The sequence below is a fragment of the Dasypus novemcinctus genome, chromosome 7 (genome assembly GCF_030445035.2).
Source record: "Dasypus novemcinctus isolate mDasNov1 chromosome 7, mDasNov1.1.hap2, whole genome shotgun sequence".
Taxonomy (NCBI): domain Eukaryota; kingdom Metazoa; phylum Chordata; class Mammalia; order Cingulata; family Dasypodidae; genus Dasypus; species Dasypus novemcinctus.
This window is the reverse complement of record NC_080679.1, coordinates 101,487,687-101,504,243: the sequence shown is the minus strand read 5'-3', so window position 1 is coordinate 101,504,243 and position 16,557 is coordinate 101,487,687. Positions and strand designations below refer to the sequence as shown.

The 16,557-nt window shown below is 34.6% G+C and overlaps 1 protein-coding gene across 20 annotated transcripts in view; it reads left to right on the top strand.

The window, feature by feature from the left end:
- The window catches only part of MBD5 (methyl-CpG binding domain protein 5), a 438,647-nt gene that overhangs the window by 72,952 nt on the left and 349,138 nt on the right, over positions 1-16,557 (top strand). For 2 of the 20 annotated variants that reach the window (XM_058300955.2, XM_058300949.2), the window contains exon 2: positions 1,244-1,342. The exons of the other annotated variants lie outside the window; for them this stretch is intronic. The gene's annotated coding sequence lies outside the window, so the exon portion shown is untranslated. The remainder of the gene's footprint in view (positions 1-1,243; positions 1,343-16,557) is intronic. 20 annotated transcript variants of the gene reach the window in all.

Genomic DNA, 16,557 nt, shown 5'->3' with positions numbered 1-16,557 from the left:
GTTTTCCCTATTTTCCAGCTTTTTTAAAAATACAGTATACATGATAATGTTCTCCTATATGATCAAATAGAATAAAAGTAAGAAAGAAATCAGCTTAAAGCATAGCTAGACATGACTTAGATTTGATAGAAGAAAGGTATTCAGGTTATTATTTGATGGTTTATCAGTAAAGTTCAAGATCACTATCTTTTTTTGAAAATCTTTCGAAATATGTTTACTCTTACATGGATTCTTATTTTTAGGGTAGATTAAGTGCTATTCATCATTTCAACCAATACTATGTGCCTGGCTATATTGGACTTGAATCCTTAAAGGCTTAAGATTCCTTATTGTTTGAATTGCTCTTTTCCCATTGAATGTCTTCATTTTTAAATATAAATAATAAAATTGTATATTCTCAGTGCTAATAAAATTAAAACTGCCTTATATGTGATCAAAATTTAAATACAGTAGTGGCAGAAAATTCAGTTGTGAATATATTTTGGGGATATGAAATGCAATAAGAGTGAGAGCCTCAAATGAAGATTTCTGAAAAACAAGATAGATCAGAATTACTGACCTATGATCAATCAATGATTTATATGAGGGCTCTCAAGATTCTTAATTATTAGACTTAATTTTATTTGTGCAATTTCTCTAACTATAGTAAGTTTAGAAAATAGCATTCTATATTTCAAGAGTTAAGTATATAAAAAGTACTAATCCAGTATCCATTTAAATATATTTAAAGATCTACAACTTGAGTTCTTATCCAGTTTTTTTTTTCAGTTCCCACATAAATGTATTAACAGTCAAAGTAACTAGTATGCAAAATATCAGATGCCACTAGAAATTAGCCAACTTATTCAATTTTAAGTCAAATTTTTATAGTTGCCTTCTTAATTTGGCTACAGGTATGTTCTTTAGAAGCTAAATATGCTGACTATCCCATCTTGCTAGGAAAATAAGTCACAAAAATTAAATGATTGGTGACTGCCTTTTAGAACGAGATTGAAAACTCAGGGCACTTCATTTTTTAGCAGATTGATAAAGGTACTCCTTTCTTTCTGCTTTGTACTGCATCCAATTTTGTGTTTTAAAATAGGTTGCTTATTGCCTGAAGATGGGAGTATGTATGACTGGTAGTATGTCAGTCAGGATAGGCTATATTATGAGAAAGTGAGAACCAACCACAAAACCTCAGTGGTTTAAAACAACAAAGGTTTATTTCTTGTTCTCTTTGCATGGTCATCATGGTCAGCAGCATCTCTGCTCATAATAGTCACTTGGGGACCTAATGGAGCAGCCACCTTCTCAATCATCACTGATCACCATGCTGCAAAGAAAACAAAAAAGAGCCATGGTGGGTATAATGTCTACAATTACTTGTTCCAGCCCAGAAACTACACATCCAGTCACAGGGAGGCTAGGGAGTCTTCTGTGTGCCTAGGAGAGAAGAACCATCTATTGGTGAGCAATACTAATGATTAGCAAGTAATTCTGTTATTGCACTGCTAATAGAATTCATTCGCTCATTCATTCATCCATCAAATATGTTGAGCAGCTGCAATGTATATTAGAAGTTGAAATATTAAAGTGAATAGTTTTCAGGGTGTAGTAGAGACCAAAGGCAACTAATTCTATGTTACAGACTGACAATTTATAGCCCACAGGTGGAATCCGACCTGCAGGTTGTTTTTGTATGGCTCTTAAGCCAAAAATTTATTTTACAGTTTTAAAGGGTTCAAAGAAAAAAGAATATATAACAGTGACTATAAGTGACCTGCAAAGTCTGTATTTACCATCTGACACTTTACAGATAAAAATTTGCCAACCTTTGTTTTATAACATCTACTTAAATTTCAAGCTCCGCAAATGAATTGCTCTATCTCAGAGCCTACAATTGCCTTGTGGTTCTAGACCTGTCTCTTTTTTTTTTTTTAAGATTTATTCTTTTATTTATTTCTCTCCCCTTGCCCCGCCCCCAGTTGTGTGCTCTCTATGTCCATTCACCGCGTGTTCTTCTGTGACCACTTCTACCCTTATCCGCAGCACCAGGAATCTGTTTCTTTTTGTTGTGTCATCTTGCTGTGTCAGCTCTCCGTGTGTATGGCGCCATTCTTGGGCAGGCTGCACTTTCTTTCACGCTGGGCGGCTCTCCTTATGGGGCTCACTCCTTGCGGTGGGGCTCCTCTCTGTGGGGGACACCCCTGTATGGCAGGGCACTCCTTGCGCGCATCAGCACTGCGCATGGGCCAGCTCCACATGGGTCAAGGAGGCCCGGGGTTTGAACTGCGGACCTCCGGTGTGGTAGACAGAAGCCCTATCCATTGGACCAAGTTCGCTTCCCTAGACCTCTTAATTGTATGCCTTTTGTTTTATCTGATACTGCATTGCAATGAAAATATCATTACATTTACGTGGTATTGGAATGCTGAATTTAATTGCACCTTGAGTTATGTTGTTAATGTTTAACAGGTCTCTATTTGATTCGATGTATAGTTTAACCACAATATGGTCAGACCCCTCTAAGATGTCTATGGGGCAAATATTAAGGAATGATTTGTTTTGGAACAAAGCACAGGGCTCTCTGCTTCCTCAGAGAAATAGGACATAAGCTACTTTGGAATTCAGAAATCAGTCAGTGAATGAAAGTACAATATAAAAGGAAATTTTTATTTTTTGTGCTGTGGACTGGGTTGTTCTGTTGAATGTTTTAGATTGGCAGTAGTGTTAGGAACATAGATCTCTGGGGATCTTGTTGAAGTGGAAGAAGCATAGTCAGTTTTGATGATAGTAACAATCTTTTTGACTAGTAGGCATGTACAGAATTACTTTATCTTCTGGGTACCTGTAATCCTTAAGTCAGAGTGGCAGTTCTTCCCATCTTCTGCATCCCATCTCGCTTCTACTTGGACGCACTCTCCTTCCAATTAAATCCCTCCTTTGCCCATTTTCCTTAGACCTCAATCCATGAAACTAGTTTATTTAATAAACTTTGTTTTCAGGTTAATAGATACTACTTTATCTCTGTTGTGGTAAAGGCATTAAATAAAATAGTAGATCTTTTATATAATTATTAAACAAAACAAAATCAATCAAACAAGCAAAAACCATTATGTGTAAAGGAAGTTTAGGATCAAGGTTATGGTGAAGTCAGTCTGGAGGTATGGAATTAGGGACAGTTGGCTAGTCTTTCTCTCCCTTGTCAATTATATTAAGTAGCATTCAGGCAGCTACAAGAATTTATTAATGAATTGTGGTCTAGCTGAGACACATAATAAGTATAATTCCATATCAGTATATAAGGACATTCATTGTATTTTGTACTTAGTTTCAGACAAATCTACAGATAACAAATTTTGCTAACTTAAAAAAAAAAATGTTGGGCTATGATAGAAGCAGAAATTTAGTTTGGATCAATTAAATGATTCTCTAGTTTTCTGAACTTTAAAGTTATGTTTATAACCTTATATTTTACTATTTGTTAAATAAATGTTTATTGTAGAAAAAAAGTGATTTCATTAATTTTTCCCAATAATTGTATTCAACCACAAAGCTAATGGCAAAATCCATGACGTTAACACAACATTTTGTTATATAATAGTGATTTTCAAAAAAATGTCTGGTTTTAGATTTTCAATCTAGCCTTGTTTGGGCTTAAGCCTTTACTGTTGGGCCTCAATCCAAAGACTAGTTGGGCTTAAAGTAGACTTTTCATTTCCATTCTTATAAGTTTTCAGATGGTGTGGGAGAAAGATAAATACAGAACTTATTGTTTTGTTAATTTGGGTATCTTCTAGGTTTAAAAGGAAGCCATAATTATGAAGTCATGAAAAATACTTAAGATAAAACTTTTAAGTAAAATATTCAAAGTTATTTTATGTTATGATTGCAACTATATAAATATTAGAAAATACAAGTATTGAAATACTGAGTGGTTGTATTAAGGTACTAGGATTAAGGCCTTTTTGTGTTATGTATTCTGGTTCTATAATGTTACTTTCGTCATGAGGAGTAAATTTTTTTTATGAAATGCAATAAAAGAAGCTAATATTAAATATAAAAAAAGTTTGCTGCTTTTAATTATGTAAAATGTTTCAAATGTACTTATTTGAAATATAATATATGCCCAAAAGAACCATACTTTCTTTAGATATATTTCAGCATAAGAGTCAGCCCACTGGCGGGTAGGAGGTCACGAGGCAATTTGCAAAATTAATATGAAATATTTCAATGTAAAGGGGGTTAAATAAATGTAAACTTGTTTATTTTCTCTTCCATTCATTCCTTCCATCCTCTAAAACACCTTGAATAAAAACTTTAAAAGGGTGACGTTTTCATTTGGCTTTTTTTTTAATTGCTATAACCCTAGCATTTATAATAGTTCTTGCAACCAAGTACGACCAACCATAATGAGGAGTTACATCCCCATTCCTTGTAGCAAAACACCCTGCCTCTAATGAGAAATGAGAGTACATTAAGTAGGACAGAGAGGTGGTTTGACCATCCCATAAGTTGCGTGCTTTCCACAAATAGACCCTGTATTGCAGAACAATCTAAGGTGGCACTGAGTCAGAAGGCTTCCCAAGTTCTGTGCATGTTTGTATGACTTTTTCTGGGGAGTTCAGAACTGGGCTCTCTGCTGAACACATCACTCCACCAAAAATTACAGCTTTAACCCTTCAGCTTTTTCCACATAGTACCCATTGCACTGTAATTCATGCTTTTATGGGAAAATTCCAAGTGTTCTCGAATGCAAACCATACAGAATGACAGTAACTGCTCATTTTGAAAGTAATTGCATTCATTTAATAGGTATATTATTTAAATTTGCCCATTGTCAGTATACTCATTATTTCCTCTTGTTCACTTCAGAATGATTCTGTGTAAATCATTTTTTACTCTTCTGGATCTTTCTATAGCCCTTTTCCTCTTTTTTTTTTGGTTGCTGTGTCCTTCCATGTTTCTTTCCTCTTTGAGGAAATATTTCACACTTCATATGTAAAACCAGAAGTTTTTTTCATGGATCCTTTATACTCTGTGAAGGCAGAATTGCCTTTTTCTAACCCTGGAGAAAAGATCTGTAGTTTTAGGCTGAACCTGCTTTCTCCAGAATCAACTCATTGTTTATATGACAAGATCTTTAAACTCAGAACACTGACTTTTCCGATTCTTGCCATTCATTGAGTGTCACCTTTCCAGAGCACATATCAAGCTTCCTTCAAGTCTCTTCATTCCTTTTGACTCTAAAAGGTTCTCTAACTCCCTTGGTCTTTGCCATTTACCCAGATCTACCACCATCTCATCTTGGATTGTTTTTCATCTCAAATGTCAGTCATCTTTCCACATATTTCATCTCTTGGCCCTTCTATAGCTCCTCTGGTTGACTTTAGCCCACTCATTCATTTATTAATTCAGTCATTCAACAAATATTTATTGTTGCTGTCATGTTTCAGAGCTATACTAGCTGCTTGGATGAGTAGTAAAAGAAACAGACATGGTCCTAGCACTTTTATAGATTTCTGTCCAGTTGAAACTTGAAACATTTCATCCATCTACAACTGAGTTATACTTCCATTACATAATTTTTATATGATATCAGGAAAAGAAGGTTTTTTATCACAAAGCCATCTTGTGCATATGCAACCTAAAAAGGAGTAAAAAAATCTTACCTATTCTCAGGTTGCCTTGGAACAATTTCAGGACAATTCAGAATGTTTCCAACAGAATAAATAGATAATTCTCTATAAAAATCTTATTTGTAATTATAACTTTTTATTAGGCATTGTGATTCTTGCCCTTTATAGGCATTATCTCCTATAATCTGCCAAACAGACTTAGAAAACCAGGGTACAGAGAAGTTCAGTCACTTGCTCAGAGTTATTTAGATACTATACGACTGGGGGTTCAAATCCAAGTGTGGTCAGTCCCAGAGTCTGAGCTCTGTTTTTCTTATATTTATTAGTTTGTCTCAATTAATCAGAAGTTGGATGTACAATATTTGTATTTCCCTCTTTAGTCTCATTTACAAATTTTCTGCTCTGTAACATGTTAAGGAATCGCAGTTTCAAATAAACAAGATAGAAATAACCAAGGTCACAAATCAACTTTTTGGTTGGTTGGTTTATTTTACTTATGAAAGAGATTATGACTTTTGAAGTACTGGAAAATATTTAATACCAAGTAGAAAATATTTTTGAAAGGATTGTATGTTAAAATTATTTATGATTTTAACCGTAATCTCTGCTTGATTGAGAGTCATCAGAGTTTGTAGGTTACAAATGAAATTTATAATAGTGAAAAAGATGAACAGTTCCCCTGGAAAGTTGATTATGTATATTTATAACTTTATAAAATTGGCTTCACATATTTCATCCAAAAATGGGAAATAAAGCATCATAATCAAGGTCTTACATTCTCCCCTACCCTTATCCAAATAATTCTCTTTTTATCTTTTGTTTATACCTTTATAAAAAATATTTTTTATTATTCACATTTTCACTATCAGGAGTTAAAGATTGTTTAAAAATAAAGATTGTTTAAAACACTGAAAACCTGACAGAAATACATTATGATGTCTCATAATTGGCTTATTTCCAATTTAATACTTACTTTCATGTTGTGGAACAAAGATTTATGTAATATTTTAAAACATTATACATGAAATTAAATACCTAGATCTCTCTTTCTTGCTTCACCATTAATAGTCACCATTACTATTGGGTTTACTAATTTCCTAGACCTGCCATAACAAACTGAGAGGCTTGAAATAACAGAAATTTATACTGTCATGGTCCTGGAGACCAGATGTCCAAAATCCAGCTGTCGACAGTCCGTGCTCCCTCTGAAGGCTCTAGGGAGGAATCTTCCTTGCCATAACTTCTGATAATTGCTGGCAATCCTTAGCATTCCGTGACTTATGGCTGTATCAATGCAATTTCTGCCTTTATCTTCACGTGGTTGCCCTCCCTCTGTATTTGTGTTTTTGTGTCCAATACCAGTTTTGGGATTAGAGTCCACCCTAATCTAGTGTGCCCTCATCCTGATTTACATCTGCAGAGACCCTATTTCCAAAAAAGGTCACATTGACCCATACTTGGGGATTAGGACTTGAACATATGTTTTTTTGTGGAAAACAATTCCACCCACAACATTGGGGAAATCACTTAACCTTTTTCATGCTTCTCTTCTCATTTGGAATACCACTAACTCCCTGTGGCATATCTAACCAGAAGATTCATCTTTACATTGAGATGATAAAATTCTGCCTAACTAGAATTAAAAATATCCCCAAAACAAGGACATTTGAAAGAAAAGTAATTTTATTATGTCACCCAAAAAAGAAAACAATTTTGACAAGTCTAAGATAATTGTCTCCCTTTTAAAATATTTTGGTACATTGTTTAGTGACTTCTAAGTAGATTTTTTCAGCATTGTTACTTTGATCTTTCATTGGAAACTTGGATCGAATCTGTGTTTCAGAAATAAAACACTATCTTTAACAGGTTCTGGGTTTTTTTTAGGATCGAGTAATTAATCTTCAATATGTGATTATCATATACTTTTAAAGAGTGATTCAAGCCTAGTTTATTTTTGGTCTCTTTTTTTTTTTAACTTGTCTTGACTTTTAAAAATACATCATCATGAATTCTTTGGAAGAAAGCCATTATGTAAATACAGGGTATTTTGTTACTATTTATAGACTACATTGCCATTTTCTTTTAGTGGTGGCTGATTTTTTTCTGAGCCTGTGTTCTTCCCATTCTTAAGCAACTCCCACCCCCTTTGCCAATTAATATTTCCTTGTTGCTATCATTTTTTCTTTATGTAGTTGGTTGAAAATGCATAACACTTTATTTAAAAAACTGATTTTTTAAAGAGTCATATTAAATGTTTTTCATTTTCTTTAAATTTGCCTTTCATTTTCTTTCTTGTTTATTTGGATGGAAGGAAGGCAATAATTAACTAGTTCTTCCATGATAAAAACAGTTTTATGAAAGGGCACTAAAATCTAATATCTACACCTAACTTTTTTTCTTTTTATGAAATATTTTGCAAATGGCTTCCATTTTATTTGATTTAAGTGTTTGGTGGGGAAGGAACATCTGGAAAGAAGAGAAAATACAAGGGGAAGACTATTTTATAACTGTGAAACTATTCTTTCAGAAGCATGACGGCTGTTCTCTTGCTACCTGTGGCACGGAAGAGAGCAGACAAAGAGAAGTCAGGGACTAAAGTTGATTGAGGCTGATAAGTGACAAATAATGAAGCTTTCAGCAAAAAAATAACTTAGCCAGAAGTTAGCTACTCTCCAGAGGAGAATATAAATTCATAAACAATAGAAGCTGAAGTATAATTTGAAGTCAGAGAAGTTCATGAAAGCAAAAGTGAGTTGTTTCCAACTCCTGAGCTAGAAACTGGCATCAGAAGGGTCAATAGGAAAGATGTAGAATAATTCAGGCATAGCTGTTCAGCTATAATTGCTTAGCTCCCAAATTTTCCTTTTTAAAAGTGATTGTGGATCATTCATGTGAGATTGTTGGAAGAATATATGAACATTTACAGATACTTGTAGAAGTGTCTGTAGGCCTGTATCTATAATTCTGAACTCCAAAATGTTTTGAGATTAAAAAAAAAAGAAAAAAGAAAAAACTTTTTTTTCAAATAACAAAAATTTATGGAAAAATAAAAGAATATTTGATTCAGGCAGCAAAACCTGACTTGAACTAACCTCGTTTGGTGGGAAATCCGGACCTGAATTTACAAGAGGCTATTTATAGTCTTTATATTTCCCATATGTGACTATTCCTATATTTCATTGTAGAAATATTGTGTTGGATTTTTGGTGCTACCTCTAACCCTCTTGGTCAGAGTATATGCATACATATATATGCATACACATACACAGTATATATACTATATTACTTTGTTAAAATTTTTTAAAAAATCAGTTCTGAAATTCATCTGGCCCCAAAGATTTTGAATTTCACCAGAGGTAATTTGGACTATTAGTAGTTTCAGTCATGTGACTATGGCATTACATGTTTAGTAATCACCATTAACCATGATAGGCCCCATCAACCTAAAGAGACTAATACAGGCAGTCTTTAATTTGTATATCAATACTGTCATTCAGAATATATTTTCTCATAGATTATTTTTGTATTGTGGTTTTATGCATGATGTTTTGTTTGATGTCCACTTCATTAAATCATGAAGATATAACAACAGTTATATGAAACTTAAGCAGTGTTTCTATGGAAAAATATTTTGAGAACATACGTATCACTTTGACCCCAGTCTGGCCCATGTCTGTACATAAATGCAACTCTGCGGAAGCCTTCTCATAAGCCGCCGAGGCTCAGTTCTCAGGCTTATGCAGTAAGAGTGGGAATTCCACCAGACTCAGATTATGAGCAAACAAGATTCAGGGTGGGGTTTGGGCCTGTGTTTGTCCCTCTGAGCTTCACCAGATCCTAGTAACTTTATTTATTTATTTATTTTAAAGATTTATTTATTTAATCTCCCTCCTCTCCCCCCCACATTGTCTGTTCTCTGTGTCTATTTGCTTTTCTTTGTCCACTTCTGTTGTCGTCAGCGGCACGGGAAGTGTGGGCGGCGCCATTCCTGGGCAGGCTGCACTTTCTTTTGCACTGGGTGGCTCTCCTCCTTACCGGGTGCACTCCTTGCGCGTGGGGCTCCCCTACGCGGGGGACACCCCTGCATGGCAGGGCACTCCTTGTGCGCATCAGCACTGCGCGTGGGCCAGCTCCACACGGGTCAAGGAGGCCCGGGGTTTGAACCGCAGACCTCCCCTGTTGTAGACCGACGCCCTAACCACTGGGCCAAGTCCATTTCCCCCTAGTAACTTTAGACCCTAGGAACTGCCCTGCTTAAATACTTTTCCACTTATACCACCTGTAATTCTGGTATTTCTTTGGAAGTAAATGGGTCTAGGTTCCCATCTTTTTCTAGCCATCTCTCCTGTGCTTTTACTTTTGCATTCTCAATTTAACCTTTCTCTACTACTCTCTATCTTCTTTTCATAAGGAAGGCTAGTGGTCTTTACTGCTAATTAATGATGAAAAAGAGGAATCAGAAATACTTAGTAAGTGATTACAGCAATAAAGTGACTGAGGTTGGGAAGAAAGAATATTGGCGTATTACTGCCAACAAGTTGGAAAAGCTAGAAGCATGACTTTTCTATCATGACCTTATCAGTCTCTTATAGAATACTCCCATTGGTCCCTGTTCCTAAAAACAATCTCTCAATCTCACTCCATCCTGTGCACATATACCTAATGTACATATTACATGGTCATTTGCTTTTACACAAGCATACTAGAACTTATCTATCCAAACAAGTGTCTTTTCTTAGAATGTCATTATATTATTGCTGTGTGCTTATTTTAATGATACTGCTTTGCTCCAACATTTTGGTAACTCTTTAGATTATCTTCAGAACCTATGCCATTTTTTGAATGTTATTGTATTAATTAGTCATATTTTAAAGCTAAGTTTGAATTTTACAAATGACTATCAGAGTAATGTCTGGTGAACAAGGATTTTGCTTTTGTGTTTTTGTTTTTGTTTTGAGGCAAAAATGAGTAAAATTTAAAAAACAGTAGACTTTTAGATTGATTCAGTAGTTCTAGGAGTATCAAAGTTATTTCAAACAATTGTAGCCCTGTAATTCTGTACTTTGAATGGAGCAATATTTATTGGGTGATTAGCTTCTTATATGTTGGTTTAAAATACATACTCATTATTTTTAGGTGTAGTATTGCACAAGTGTATTTAAACGTTCAGGTGTAGACACACATGTAATATGTGTACATTAGAAAACTGAAAACTGTGGGAATTTGGATACAAGAAAGAGTTTACTTTGAAAACCTAGCATATTTCAGTTGTTTGGTTGTTTTGAGCTGATGAATATATCGGAAAGAGCAGAAGAGACTGATCTGGAATAATATAATTATAAGTACTATTTATTAAGTATCTCTAAAATAAATTACTGGATATTGTAAATTCATCATCTTATTTAATCCTCATAACAGTTCTTAAAGATACTAATGTCCCTTTTATAGATAAGAAAACTGAGATCTAGAGAGCTAAAGGGGACATATCGTTAATCACATGGCTAATAAGTGGCAGAGCCTTCAAGCCCCCGAGTTCTTCGACTGTACTTACTGCTACTGGCACCATCCTTTGACCAAATGAAAGTTGCACTTTATAATTTATATGTTGAGATCTTTCTTTGTATGTAAATACCAACAGAATAATTGCAGTATTCATTATTTCTACTTAGATGGAAGTATTTTTAAAGTATGGTACATTGGAGCACTTCCCCCCAGCGTATAACCCTCCAAACTGTTTACCTTCACCAAAAAGACCCTACTTGAATGATTTAGCCCCTGATTGCCTTTCTACCCTTATTTGCAACCCAACTCCACCTATTTCTTGAATAAGCCAACCTTTTTTCCTGCATGTGGACATTTACACAAGTTGTTCCCTTTACTGAGAATGTTCTTCCCTTTAGTCTTTTCTTGGCTGGCTTCTGTTACTCAGGTCTCAGCTTAAATGTCAACTCCTCCGAGAAGTTTTCTCCAATCACCAACAAGTCTAAAGAAATGAGTCATCTTTTTAAATTCTGTTTATGGAAGTTACTACCATCCACTGTTTTCTTGTTTATTTACTTGTTTGTTGTCTGGCCAGCAGCAGCATTATCTGGGTCTTTGTTAGAAATACAAATTCTAAGGACCTTCTTTAGACCAATGAATCAGAAACTTAGGGGGTGGGTCCCTGCAGTCTGTGTTTCAATAAACCCTCCAAGTGGTGATTCTGATGCATCCTAAAGTTTGAGAACCACTTCTTCAGTTATTCCTTTGGGCCAGGTGATTGTCAAAAAACCAGGTTTTTGTTGTTGTTTTTAAGCCAGATTACCATATTTAAAATGTATTTTTTTCACTGGGATTTTTTTTGGCAATATTTTTTTTTAATTTTCACACATGCAGAAATTTCAGAAATCTACAACTCTAATGAGAGTTAATATAGCTAATTTAGTAAGTTGAGGACATAATTTTATCTCTTTAACTATCTTAAGGCTCAACTGCCAAGATTATTTTTAAAATTAAATTTTCCTAAATTCTGAAGAAATTTCTTTGTTTAGAATTTTCTTGGGTCTACTTGGAGACCAACAGTTCCAAAGACTAATTAAATCTTTAACTTACAGTTAGAGCTTGATCAGAGAAGTGCACTGGCATTATATAGACTAGGAGATAGCCTATTATCTTCTACAGATCTTTAGAAGGAAGGTCATTGCAGAGACCTGTATTTGAAGCCCACAGCCCAATACTGAAGGTTTACTCAGGGACTTTAAGTTCTTTTCAAAACTCCCCTTATCTTGTATTTTATCTGTCTTGAAATATTTCATCTTCAAAAATACTTCTTAAGTATAATTTCACCATGTTTAGTGGTATGAATATACATAAAGTAGTTTTAAAAAAAAGAATGACTCCAAGATGGAACCAGCATTGATATTTTGAGATATCAGTGTTTTTCCTATCAGGTAAAGTACCAAAGCCTTATCTTTTTTTTCAGTAATTTATTTTTAGATTATCCCTCTTAGACCTGTGTGCATTGTTAGCACAAAAAATGTTGAACTTGATCACAGTCTCCTTTGAAGAACAGAGAATAGGTACACAGGCACCATCCGAAGAGTTTCTTCATGGATGGGCCAAGAATGCCAGACCTTGGTAACACTGTCAGTAATCTACAAATGTTCAAAAAAAAATTCACCAAATACCCTCTGTTATTTTTGGGGTTTTGTTTTGATTTCATTTACAAGACTTTTTTTTTTTTTAAGATTTATTTATTTATTTCTCTTCCCTCCCCCTTGTTGTTTTGCGCTTGCTGTCTGCTTTCTATGTCCATTTGCTGTGTTATTCTGTGTCTGTTTGTCTTCCTTTAGGCAGCACCAAAGTGGAAGAGAGGCCCTCAGTCTCTTGCGTCACCTCAGCTCCCTTGTCTGCTACATCTCTTATGATCTCTTCTCTGTGTCTCTTTTTGTTACGTCATCTTGCTGCACCAGCTCTCCACGCAGGCCCGCCCTCCTGCACAGGCCAGCATTCTTGTGCAGGCCAGCACTCCTGTGCGGGCCAGTTCGCCACTTGGGCCAGCTTGCTGCATGGGCCAGCTTCCCTTCACCAGGAGGCCCCAGGCCCCTGGACCTCCTATCTGGTAGACTGGAGCCCAATCACTTGAGCCACAACCGCCTCCCAAATATCCTCTTTAATGTGAACAAAGCAAGAGGCAAAACAGACTATTATAGTAACACTATTTTACAGGGCCCATACTTTAACACAATGACGTGCAATATTTTGATTTATTATACAACCCAAAATATAATTACCATATAAGTTGTGGTTTTAGCACTTTACTATAACTTCTGTCAATATCTATGACCTTCATAATTAATTGGTAATTGTTTATCAATGCAATACTTTGTGAAAATGTTACTATGAATTTATAAAGTAATTTCATTATTTGTGCCCCATAAAATTAAGTGTAATAATCTTTACAGCAGTAACAGTGTAAGTAAGCTAAGGGTTTTGGTCCATACATACACACACACGCACACACACACAAACACATAAGCACACAATAATGTACAAATAAACCAAAAAGCTGTGAAGCCACTCAAAGCTTCCGTAATGCACATACAGATGCAATGTTAGAACATTATAACTAAGGACAAATCTGAGTTCCATCTAGTAAGGAATGTGGCTCATTACTAAAAATAAACCAACGACTAACTGTTAGAATAATGTTTTTATGTGCATCCTTATTTATACAAGTATGAAGCAGGGTTAAATTCATTTTGGAACTTCCTATGGTAATTGGTTGTTGAGATGGTACTTTCCACTCCAAACAAAAGTACATTTTTTTTTTTTTATTTAAAGATTTATTTATTTATTTAATTCCACCCCCCTCCCCCGGTTGTCTGTTCTCTGTGTATATTTTGCTGCTTCTTGTTTCCTTGTCCGCTTCTCTTGTCGTCAGTGGCACGGGAAGTGTGGGGGCGCCATTCCTGGGCAGGCTGCTCTTTCTTTCGCCCTGGGCGGCTCTCCTTACAAGGCGCACTCCTTGCGCGTGGGGCTCCCTTACGCGGGGGACACCCCTGCGTGGCAGGGCACTCCTTGCGCGCATCAGCACTGTGCATGGGCCAGCTCCACACCGGTCAAGAAGGCCCGGGGTTTGAACCGCGGACCTCCCATGTGGTAGACGGACGCCCTAACCACTGGGCCAAGTCCGTTTCCCCAAACAGTACATTTTAATCACAGTTTTTGTGCTACTATTGAGTAATGGAAAAACTCAGCTTCCCAGAGACAGTTAAAAAAAATACTAGTGATATAGAATGTTTCACTAATAAAGTCAGCTCACTGTGAGAACTTTTGCTGACTTTAGGTCTGAACTAAATATGAAAATATATAAATATATATACAAACGCATATGTATAAAAGAAACAGTAAGGAAACAGACATTTTTAAAAATTATGCCCTAAGCTTTAGCTGATTAGAAGTCAAAGTTATTACAAAAACTTAGGAAATTATCTTTTCTGAAGCACACAGAAAAAAAAGATTAAAACTTTTTTTGAACTTGGTTTCATGAATTAGCTATAAGGTTCCATTGTGAAATCAAGGAACAAATAGTATTTGGTTTGAAAGGTAACATCATTGCTATTACATCTATTGAGCAGTATGTGAAAACATTAAGAAAGGTGTAATGTCTCTTAATGCCTTATCTTAAATACATCTACATCAAAGAAAATCATAACTACATCTGAAAATAGAGATGTCGCAGTGTTTTTTGCATGAACTGATCAATAAATAGAGGAAACTGAATAATGCTTTCTCATCACTAAAATCATTTAAAGAAAACCATGCATGAAGTAGCTGTTTCCCACTTTGATTTTTCATTATTTTACACAGTACATTTCTTGGAATGCTCTAACAGTTAGATTTGCATTAAATTAGAAATTTAGCTATTTTGTTGTTTTAATAGTGGTAATATTCTAGAGGGAAGAATATTCATAATGTTTTGATATTTTGTTCTTACATAGCAAATACTAACTTTATAAATCAGAAAAACTAATAAAATTCACAAAAAGATAAAACATGCTTCTATGCATATGTCATGCAATGTATATATGCAAACATGCTACATAAAATAAGGGGTAGTAACAGTCCTTTTTATGTTCAAAGCCTTATCTTTTAGATCTATAAGAGAATACTTTGAAAAACAACATTTAATTTTCAGGAAAAAAAATTCTAAGCATTTATGAAGAGAAAGAAAATAAATCATGGAATGCCAGCCACAAACCAGGTACAAACAGGTATTAGCACTAATAGGCATAGAATCTGCTACTCAGAGTAGAGTGTAAGATAAGTGACTTAGCCAAGGTTCCACAGATATCATACCTCAGAAAAAGTATTCAAACCCAGGTGTGTCTACTTGCAAAGCCAGTGTTTTTTCCACCACTCTAAATTGCCTCATAAAGCCAGTGTATAAAAAGCCAGGTAAATCATCTTAAATTGTTATTTGAATTTAATGAAGTATAAATAATAAATGAATAAAAGAAATAGTGGCACATGATTGTTCTTTGTTCTCTAAATGGAGTTAAATTTAAGTTTGATGTTATTTCCTAAGTATACTTAATCATTTGAAAATGTTGGATCACAATTTAAAATAAATCCAGATTCAGCAACACTTTTTAACTGCTGGAGAAATGTTTGTCATGGAAAGGTTCATTTTCAACTTCCTAAAGAATACAGTGAATATTAAGAGAAGATTTAAACTATTTAAAAGTGATCGAATTTTCCTTATTCTGTTGCTTTAGAAATTTACACTACTCGCTTGTGCTGTTTCTCCATTAACTCTTGAAGGAAATACAAAATATAAATCTAATTGGCCAGAAAACAAGTTTACAATTGATCACCTGTCATATTTTATGTTATTGATTACATTATATAATCATCTTAATAATATAATCTGTATTTAAGTAAAAAGTATACTTGATTTACTTAGTATTAAAGTGCTATAATAATATCGGGTAAATTTTAAGGAGTTACGTTTATGTGAAGACTTCATTTTTAGATTCTTAAAGTTCGTTCCACCCTTTTAAATAGCAGGAGCATTTAATCACTAGATTTAACATTTATAAAGTGTTTCGAGAATGTATGGTACAATGTAAATACAAATTCCTTATTAAGAGCTTCACATGTCACTATACACAATACACATTTTAAAAATCAGTTTCCTTACTATGCTTGATACTATTCCTTGTAAAATAATGTTCCTTGTGAAGAAGCAGTTTCAGATGTTGTAAATGTTTGGAACATTAAATGTTAATTGGGATACTGCCTTAAGCCATCACATGTGTGACAGAAGGGAAATTGAGGTAACCTTTTCTTCTTAAAAGAAATTATAGAAAAAGTAATTGAAATACTTTTTTAAACATTTAAAAGGGCAGTATTATCAATTTTTAATTTCCCAGGGATGAATTAATCTGGTGAT